Source organism: Coturnix japonica, unplaced genomic scaffold, assembly GCF_054131305.1.
Source record: "Coturnix japonica strain WE unplaced genomic scaffold, WE-NBRP24 Scf124, whole genome shotgun sequence".
Taxonomy (NCBI): Eukaryota; Metazoa; Chordata; class Aves; order Galliformes; family Phasianidae; genus Coturnix; species Coturnix japonica.
In genome coordinates this window covers 117,658-125,553 of record NW_028189027.1, presented here as the reverse complement: position 1 = coordinate 125,553, position 7,896 = coordinate 117,658, and the positions used below count along the sequence as shown (strand labels likewise).

At 62.1% G+C, this 7,896-nt stretch overlaps 1 pseudogene across 1 annotated transcript in view; it reads right to left on the bottom strand.

Annotated features, from left to right (window-relative positions):
- Positions 1 to 469: 469 nt before the first annotated feature.
- Positions 470 to 7,896, bottom strand: part of LOC146751153 (spectrin beta chain, non-erythrocytic 2-like) — a 15,445-nt pseudogene continuing 8,018 nt past the window's right edge. Inside the window, exons 2-9 of the transcript XR_014941850.1 lie at positions 6,756 to 6,985; positions 4,729 to 4,882; positions 3,726 to 3,786; positions 3,626 to 3,644; positions 3,358 to 3,555; positions 2,023 to 2,196; positions 1,043 to 1,085; positions 470 to 929 (exon numbers count right to left, since the gene is read on the bottom strand). The product of XR_014941850.1 is annotated as a spectrin beta chain, non-erythrocytic 2-like (transcript). The remainder of the gene's footprint in view (positions 930 to 1,042; positions 1,086 to 2,022; positions 2,197 to 3,357; positions 3,556 to 3,625; positions 3,645 to 3,725; positions 3,787 to 4,728; positions 4,883 to 6,755; positions 6,986 to 7,896) is intronic.

The window sequence follows — 7,896 nt, the reverse complement described above, 5'->3', positions numbered from 1 at the left end:
CATCCCCATCCCATTCCTGTCCCCATCCCATCCTATCCACATCCCCACTTCCATCTCAGTCCCATCCCATTCCCATCCCATCCCATTCCCATTCCATCCATGTCTCCATCCCATCCCATCCCATCCCATCCCATCCCTGTCCCCATTCCAGTCCCATCCCATCCCAGTCCCATCCCATCCCTGTCCCCCTCCCCATCTCCATCCCAGTCCCATCCCATTCCTGTCCCCATTTCCATCCCTGTCCCTATTTCCATTCCTGTCCCTATATCCATCCATCCCCATCCCATTCCTGTCCCCATCCCATCCTATCCACATCCCCACCTCCATCCCATTCCCATCCCATCCCTGTCCCATCTCTATCCCATCCCATCCCATCCCATCCCTGTCCCCATTCCTATCCCTGTTCCCATCCCAGTCCCCCTCCCCATCTCCACCCTTGTCCCCCCCCCCCCCCATTTCACACTCCATCCACTCTCTACATCCTCTTTATTTGCAGTTCAGCCCAGCTCTGTGGGGCTGCAGGGACATCATGGGGACCCCCACCATGGGGCAGGAAGGTACAGCAGCTCTTGGGGAGCCCCCCCCCCCCCACTGCCCACCCATGTCCCTCCATCAGCTCTGCAGGACCCCCCCCATTTTAATTACCCCCCCCATTTTAATTACACCCCCCCCCCCCCTTATTTATTCTTCTTGAAGAAGCTGAAGCGTTTCTCCCTCTCCTTCCCCTCGCGGCCTCGTAGAGGGGGGGGTCCCTCCCCATGTTGTGGGGGGGGCACTGGGGGCATGCTCATAGCCCGTGTCATCCCTTTGCCCCCCCCCCCTCCAGGCATTGATCCCATTGATCCCATTGATGCCGGTCCCTCTCGTGGCCCCCCCGGCCCCAGAGCAGCCGCTGCGTGGATGACCCGGAGCCAAGCACTCATCTCTGCCTGGGGGGGGGCGTTAAAAGGGGAGGGGGGGACACGTCAGAGCTGTCCATGGGGAGCTCATGTGTCCCCCCCCCCCCCCAAAAAAGAAGTGCCCCCCCACCCTGTGCTCTCACCTCATCCTTAGCCTGGAACAGGTATTCCTTGCCATCGCTCAGCCTGTGGGGAGGGATGGGGAATGGGAACCCCCCCCCCCCCCCACAGACCCCCCAGCCATGAAATAATGGGGCTCAGCTGCTGCCCCCCACCCTATGTGACCCCCCCATGCCCCCCCCACTCTGTGACCCCCTTCCATTCTCCCCCCCCATGTGACCCCCCCTCTCATGCCCCTCCTCACCACCCTATGTGACCCCCCCATTCCCCCCCCACCCTATGTGACCCCCCCCATTCTCACCCCCCACTCTATGTGACACCCCCCTCATGCCTCCCCCCATTCCTCCCCCACCATGCCCCCCTCCCCATGTGACCCCCCACATGCCCCCCCACCCTATGTGACCCACCCCATTCCCCCCCCATGTCTTCCCCCCACTCTATGTGACCCCCCCCATGTGACTCCCCCCTCCCACCCCATGCCCCTCCCACCTTATGTGACCCCCCCCCATGCCCCCATCCCCCCCATGTGACTCCCCCCCCATGTGACACCCCCTTGTGACCCCCACCCCATGCCTCCCCCCCCATGCCCCCCCCATGCCCTCCCCCACATGTGAACCCCCCATTCCCCCCCCATACACCCCCATATGACCCCCCCATCCCCCTCCCCACCCTATGTGACCCCCCCATGCCCCCCACCCCCCCCATGTCCCCCCATGTGACCCCCCCCCGCGACCCCCCAATGTGACTCCCCTATGTGACCCCCCCCATGCCCCCCTCAACCCCATGCCCCCCCATGTGACCCCCCCCCTTGTGACCCCCACCCCATGCCTCCCCCACCATACCCCCCCAGTCCCCCCCCATATGTCCCCCCACCCCATGCCCTCCCCCCCATTCCCCCCCCATGCTCCCCCCATGCCTCCACCCTCCATGCCCCCCCATGTGACCACCCCATGCCCCCCTCCCCCCCTATGCCCCCCCCCATATGACCCCCCCCCCCCCATACCCCAGCTTGAAGACGTGCTTGCGCTTCTTGTACTCGGTGGCGGGGTGGCACTGTGCTCCCCGCAGGCAGGCGGGGGGCTCCCCGTGGTAGGGGGTCCCGTGGCTGGCGCTCTTGGCGTCCTTGTAGACGCTCAGGTTGCCCCCCCGCAGCACACAGTACACGCTCTGCCAGGACCTGGGGGGGGGGGGGGGCGGATTTGGTGGATATATGGGGGAATATGGGGAGATATGGGGCTTTGGGGGGGTTATGGGGGGATATGGGGGGGGATATGGGGGGGATATGGGGTTTTGGGGGGGTTATGGGGGGATATGGGGGGGGTATATGGGGTTTTGGGGGGTTATAGGGGGATATGGGGGGGGATATGGGGCTTTGGGGGGATATGGGGGGGGGATATGGGGGGGATATGGGGCTTTGGGGGAGTTATGGGGGTTTATGGGGGGAGATATGGGGCTTTGGGGGGGTTATGGGGGATATGGGGGGGGATATGGGATTTTGGTGGATATATGGGGGTTTATGGGGAGATATGGGGCTTTGGGGGGGTTATGGGGGTTTATGGGGAGATACGGGGTTTTGGGGGGGTTATGGGGGGATATGGGGGGGGGGATATGGGGCTTTGGGGGGGTTATGATGGGGGTTGGGGGTGATAGTGGATATATGGGGGTTTATGGGGAGATATGGGGCTTTGGGGGGTATGGGGGATATGGGGGGGGTATAGGGCTTTGGGGGGGTTATGGGGGTTTATGGGGGGAGATATGGGGCTTTGGGGGGGTTATGGGGGTTTATGGGGGGAGATATGGGGCTTTGGGGGGGTTATGGGGGGATATGGGGGGGGGATATGGGGGTTATGGGGGATATGGGAGGAGGATATGGGGGGGGATATGGGGTTTTGGGGGGTTATGGGGTATATGGGGTTTTTGGGGGGATATGGGATGATTTGGGGGGGTTTTGGGGGGGGGTGGGGGGAGGTTGGGGGGTGATAGGGATATATGGGGGTTAAGGGGGGAGATATGGGGTTTGGGGGTTTATAGGGGGATATGGGGGGGATATGGGTTTTTGGGGGTGTTATGGGGGGATATGGGGTTTTGAGGGGATATGAGGGAATTTGGGGGGGGTATGGGGAGGTTTTGGGGGGGTATGGGGGGATTTAGGGGGATTTAGGGGGGATATAGGGGGGTTATAAGGGAGATATGGGGGGTTTTGGGGGTATAAGGGGGATATGGGGGGATATAGGGGGGTTATAAGGGAGATATGGGGGGCTATGGGGGGTTATAGGGGGGCTATGGGGGGCTATGGGGGGATGTGGGGGCTATGGGGGGATCTATGGGGTTTCCTCACCGGTTTGGGGCCTTCTTCCCCTGCGCCTCCATCTCGTGCTTCCTGCACAGCCCCCCCTCCAGGCTCTCGGGGGCCGGGGGGGCCGGGGGGCAGCGTGGCCGCGTGGGAGGGGTCTGAGGTCGGGACCCCCCCCCCACGGGGTGACCCCCCCAGGCTGGGACCCCTTTCTTGAGCCCCATTGATCAGCCCTGTTGGCACCTATGGGGGATTTAAAGGGGGGGGGGGGGGGGTTACAACTGTGGGTTCTTAAGGGGGTTCGGGGGGGTACAGGTATAAAGTGGGGGGGGCTTTAATTTGGGGGGGGGGGCTTTAATTTGGGGGGTGGGCTTTAATTTGGGGGGGGGCTTTAATTTGGGGGGGGGTCTTACCTGAGGTGCAGCGCTGTCTGGGCTGATCCCATTGACTGCTGCCATCTGCAGCCCAGGGGCCCTGAATGGGGGGGGGGGGGGGTGTTGATTTTTGGGGGGGGATTGGGGGGGGGGGGGGGAAATTGGGTTGTCAGTAAGTCTTAAGATCCCCATGGAGACCCCAAAGACCACCCCATGTACCCCCCCCATTATATCCCCCATGTCCCCCCCCATTATAAACCCCATAACCCCCCATTATATCCCCTATATCCAACCCCCCCCGTTTCCCATATCCCCCCCATTATATCCCCCATATCCCCCACCATAATCCCCCCCCCCCTTCCCATGTACCCCCCCATTATACCCCCCCTCCATTATATCCCCCATATCCCCCCCCATTATTTACCCCCCCATTATATCCCCCAAATTCCCCCCCATTTCCTATATCCCCCCATTATATCCCCCCCATTATATCCCCCCATATATCCCCCATATCCCCCCTCCATGTCCCCCCCCCACTTCCCATATACCCCCCCATTATACCCCCCCATTATATCCCCCCCCCCCATTATATCCCCCCCCCATTATATCCCCCATATCCCCCCATTTCCCATATCCCCCCATTACATCCCCCCCCCCATTATACCCTCCCTATATCCCCCCATTATATCCCCCATATCCCCCCCATTATATCCCCCATATCCCCCCCCCCATTTCCCATATCCCCCCCATTATATCCCCCCCCATTATATCCCCCCCCCATTTCCCATATCCCCCCAATTATCCCCCCCATTATATCCCCCCCCTATTTCCCATATCCCCCCATAACATCCCCCCCCATTATATCCCCTATATCCCCCACCCATTTCCCATACACCCCCATTATATTCCCCATATCCCCCCCCCATTATATCTACCCATTATACCCCCCCATTATACCCCCCCATTATATCCCCCCCATTATACCCCCCCCCATTATACCCCCCCCCATTCTAACCCCCTGCCCACCCCCCACCCCCCTCACCTCTGCGTCTCCCCCCCCCCCACCCCATTCTGTTCCCCTGGGGGGGGGACATTGGGGTGCCCCCCCCGGGTTCCTCCTGCTGGGGGCGGGGCGTGGGGGGTCTCTTCTTCCTCGCCTCCTCTTCCTCACGCCGTCGCTTCTCCTTCTCCTCCAGCTGCAATGGAAGGGGGGGGGTCTTTAATATGTGCCCCCCCCCCCCCATTCCTCCCATTCAGATGGGGTGGGGGGGTCAGGGAGGGGTTATTATGGGATGGGGGGGTCAAGGAAGGGGCTATTATGGGGTGGGGGCATCAAGGAAGGGGCTATTATGGGGTGGGGGGTCATGGAGGGGCTATTATGGGGTGGGGGGTGTCAGGGAGGGGTTATTATGGGGTGGGGGGTCAGGGAGGGGCTATTATGGGGTGGGGGGTGTCAGGGAGGAGCTATTATGGGGTGGGGGTGTCAGGGAGGGACTATTATGGGGTGGGGGGGTCAAGGAAGGGGCTATTATGGGGTGGGGGGTCCTTAATATGTGCCCCCCCCCCCCCTCCATTCCTCCCATTCAGATGGGGTGGGGGGGTCAGGGAGGGGTTATTATGGGGTGGGGGGGTCAAGGAAGGGGCTATTATGGGGGGGTGTCAGGGGAGGGGTTATTATGGGGTGGGGGGGGTCAAGGAAGGGGCTATTATGGGGTGGGGGGTGTCAGGGAGGGGCTATTATGGGGGGGGGGTCAAGGGAGGGTCTATTATGAGGTGGGGGGTCCTTAATATGATCCCCCCCCCCCCAGCCCCCCCCATTCCTCCCATTCATATGGGGTGGGTCATGGAGGGGTTATTATAGGGGGGGGTCTTAGGTAGGAGAGCTTGGGGGGGGGTCCTTAATATGTGCCCTCCCCTCCCCACCTCAGCCCCCCCCCCTCCTATCAGCCCCTCTCCCACCCCCCAGCAGTGACTCTGTGTCCCCCCATCACCCCAATGGGGGGGTCTCTATCTATAAGCCCCCCCCCCCCATTAACTGACCGTGGTGAGCCGTGTCAGTGCATGGATCCTCTCCTCCTTTCCATATGGAACACAGGGGACCCAGAGACCACCAGCCCCTCTCCCACCCCCCAGCAGTGACTATGGGGGTCCCCATCACCCCAGTGGGGGGGGTTATGAGGACCCCCCCCCCCCCCAAACCATGAACCCATATATAGGACCCAGGGGGTCCCAAGGTGTCTCTGGGGGGGGGTCCTAACATGTCCCCCCCCCCTTCCAGGTATAACACTGAGGACCCAGAGACCACCAGCCCCTCTCCCACCCCCCAGCAGTGACTATGGGGGTCCCCATCACCCCAGTGGGGGGGGTCTCTATCTATAAGCCCCCCCCCATTAACTGACCGTGGTGAGCCGTGTCAGTGCATGGATCCTCTCCTCCCTTCTATATGTAACACTGAGGACCCAGAGACCACCAGCCCCCCTCCCACCCCCCAGCAGTGACTATGGGGGTCCCCATCACCCCAATGGGGGGGTTATGAGGACCCCCCCCAAACCATGAACCCATTATAGGGGCTCCAGGGGGGTCCCAGTGTCCCCCCCCCTTACCCTTCCAGGTATAACACTGAGGACCCAGAGACCACCAGCATCTCCCACCCCCAAGCAGGGACTATGGGGGTCCCCATCACCACAATGGGGGGGTCTGGGTGGGGAATTGCCCCCCCCCCCACACTCTGAATCCAATATGGGGCTCCAGGGGGGTCCCGGTCCCCCCCCCCTTTCCCTTCTATGTGTAACACTGAGGACCCAGAGACCACCAGCCCCTCTCCCACCCCCCAGCAGTGACTCTGTGTCCCCCCATCACCCCAATGAGGGGGGGTCTCTATCTATAAGCCCCCCCCCCCACGTACTGACCGTGGTGAGCGTGTCAGTGCATGGATCCTCTCCTCCCTTCCATATGTAACACTGGGGACCCAGAGACCACCAGCCCCTCTCCCACCCCCCAGCAGTGACTATGAAAGTCCCCATCACCCCAATGGGGGGTCTCTATCTATAAGCCCCCCCATGTACTGACCGTGGTGAGCCGTGTCAGCGCATGGATCCTCTCCTCCCAGGCAGCCGCCGCCATCTGCAGCCCCTGGTGCCTCTTGATGAGGGTCTCCACCTCGGCCACGCTGCCCCCCAGCTCCATAGAACGAACCAGCGGCTCCTGAGACACCAGCCACGACTCGGCCACCACCGCGTCACGAGCGAACTGCAGCACCTCCAGCGCTGGGGGGGGGACAGAGGGGGGGTAATGGGGGGCTATGGGCATGGGGGGGGGGACAGGTAATGGGGTAATGGGGGCTATGGGCTTGGGGAGCCCCTTATGGATGGGGTTAATGGGGTAATGGGGGGCTATGGGCTTGGGGGGGGACAAAGGGGGGTATGGGGGGCTATGGGTATGGGGACCCCCTTATGGATGGGGTTAATGGGGTAATGGGGGGCTATGGGCCCGGGGAGCCCCTTATGGATGGGGTTAATGGGGTAATGGGGGGCTATGGGCCTGGGGGGGGGACAGGTAATGGGTAATGGGGGGCTATGGGCCTGGGGACCCCCTTATGGATGGGGTTAATGGGGTAATGGGGGGCTATGGGCTTGGGGGGGGACAAAGGGGGGGTTATGGGGGGCTATGGGCATGGAGACCCCCATATGGATGGGGTTAATGGGGTAATGGGGGGCTATGGGCCTGGGGGGGGGACAGAGGGGAGTAATGGGGGGCTATGGGCATGGGGGGGGCACAGAGGGGGGCAATGGGGGGCTATGGGCATGGGGAGCCCCTTATGGATGGGGTTAATGGGGTAATGGGGGGCTATGGGCATGGGGGGGGCACAGAGGGGGAGAATGGGGGTCTATGGGCTTGGAGACCCCCATCATGGATGGGGTTAATGGGGTAATTGGGGGCTATGGGCATGGGGGGGGCACAGAGGGGGGTAATGGGGGGCTATGGGCATGGGGGGGACAGGTAATGGGGTAATGGGGGGCTATGGGCATGGGGAGCCCCTTATGGATGGGTTAATGGGGTAATGGGGGGCTATGGGCCTGGGGGGGACAGGTAATGGGGTAATGGGGGGCTATGGGCATGGGAACCCCCTTATGGATGGGGTTAATGGGGTAATGGGGGGCTATGGGCCTGGAGAACCCCCTTATGGATGGGGTTAATGGGGTAATGGGGG